The following is a 1,752-nucleotide window of genomic DNA, read 5'->3' as shown; positions in this document are numbered from 1 at the left end:
GTTCCAAGATCCAAGCTCATCAAGATTGGAAGGAAGTGGAGTCACACGACTGCGATTACTTAACACCTTGAGGACAAGGTGTTTCTTTGGGGTGGGGGTAATGTTAGGATCTGTTAATGACTTGGGAACGTGTTTGGTTAGTGGGCTGGTATAGTTAGTAGGAATTAGTATAAATAAAGGGCTAAGTAGCTCACTAGGGGAGGTGGTGATTTTGAGAGTTTTGGGAGACTGAGATTAGGGAGAGCGGTGGTCTCTCGAATACCACCAAATTAGGAGTCCTTGGAGTACTCGAATTCTCCGTTCTATCCTTTACTTTTCCGTTTAGTAGTGTTTGGCAGTGTAATTGGGGATGGGCTAGTGGTTTTCAATAAAAGAATTCCCTTATTTCTATCCAATTTCTTGTCAATTTCGGGATTGATATGTGTATGTTTGGCTGTGAAAAACCTAGGTACCTAACACCATGTCTCTTTGATTTTACAATTAAAGATCAAGCCATACAACATGAAACGTATAAAGAACCAAAACTTTGCAAAGATCAAAGGAACCATTGATTTTGCAACCTTTCGCATACTGTAGATGAAGAAAGTTTTTACTCCATTCTTTGAATCTCAAAGGGGAAAAAAAAACACCGACTCTCTAACGCCGCCAAAGTTGAAAAAACACGTTTATGCAGGATCAAGAGAGAGATTTTTTTTTCCTTGATTTGTCAACTGAGAAATTTTGATTAAGATAAAAAGAAAAGTACAGTAGGGAGAACATGGATAGATCTAAACAAAGAGAATGGTACTAATCAAATGCACTGCATTCTCATAATAAAGAGAATAGTAAAAAGAAAATACACTGCATTCTTATAATAAAAGTAATTTACCCTCTGAAAATAAATAATATTTGGCATAAAAGTGTACCTTATCATTATTTGTCTTTTCACTCTCACCATCATCCTCAAAAAAAGACAGCCCGCTTTCAGAAGTGTGACTTCTGATACTCAAATAAGCTTCTATCCCGACTATAACTCTTTCAATCTCCTCAGGAACTTGCTGCATATTGATGTGCCATCACATCAACCAAGATCGAGTGGAAGATATAAACTATGGGACAACATATGTAACTAAAAGCGTAGAGTAAAAGCAATAGTGAGTGGAAGATATAAATACTAAGCGCTCAATCTGTGTTCTCTGTAACTATCTTTCATACCAAATAATACAAAAATACATTCTGCAATGCCAATTGCCACCTGAATGAGAATATGTTTATTAAGCACAAAAATGGTAGTACCTCAGTTAGTTCTGCTCCTCCCCATGGGAGACAAGATAAGATGCATGTAATATAAAAGTCAGCTTGTGCTTGCCAGGCTGGATTCCCCTTCTCCTCGTCAACTGTTGTGGCAGCTGCTGACAATAGCGTCTCAAAAACAACAACCAGTGAACTAGGCTGGATAACTTTACTGCACATCTATAGAAGAAAGATTAATCACAAGTTACAACAAGAAAATGTGACGTAAATGCACTACTACAGTTATGTAATTATCTAAGGCACGATGAACATGATTAAAGACCAACATCCATAACTGAATTAATCATAAAAGTGAAAAAAATACTTGGCCAAGCCTGGAGAAAAAAAGGATAATAACTTTATCCTATTCTATTCCTCTGATAAAAGGAGAAAAAAATATACTTTTACCAGTTGAAACCAAAATGGAAGACGGGAAAAGTCCAACCAAATGGAGCAAATAGTACACAAGTAATATTCATA

This window comes from Morus notabilis, unplaced genomic scaffold, assembly GCF_000414095.1.
Source record: "Morus notabilis unplaced genomic scaffold, ASM41409v2 Scaffold154, whole genome shotgun sequence".
Lineage (NCBI taxonomy): Eukaryota > Viridiplantae > Streptophyta > Magnoliopsida > Rosales > Moraceae > Morus > Morus notabilis.
Note: the sequence above shows the minus strand (reverse complement) of the source record.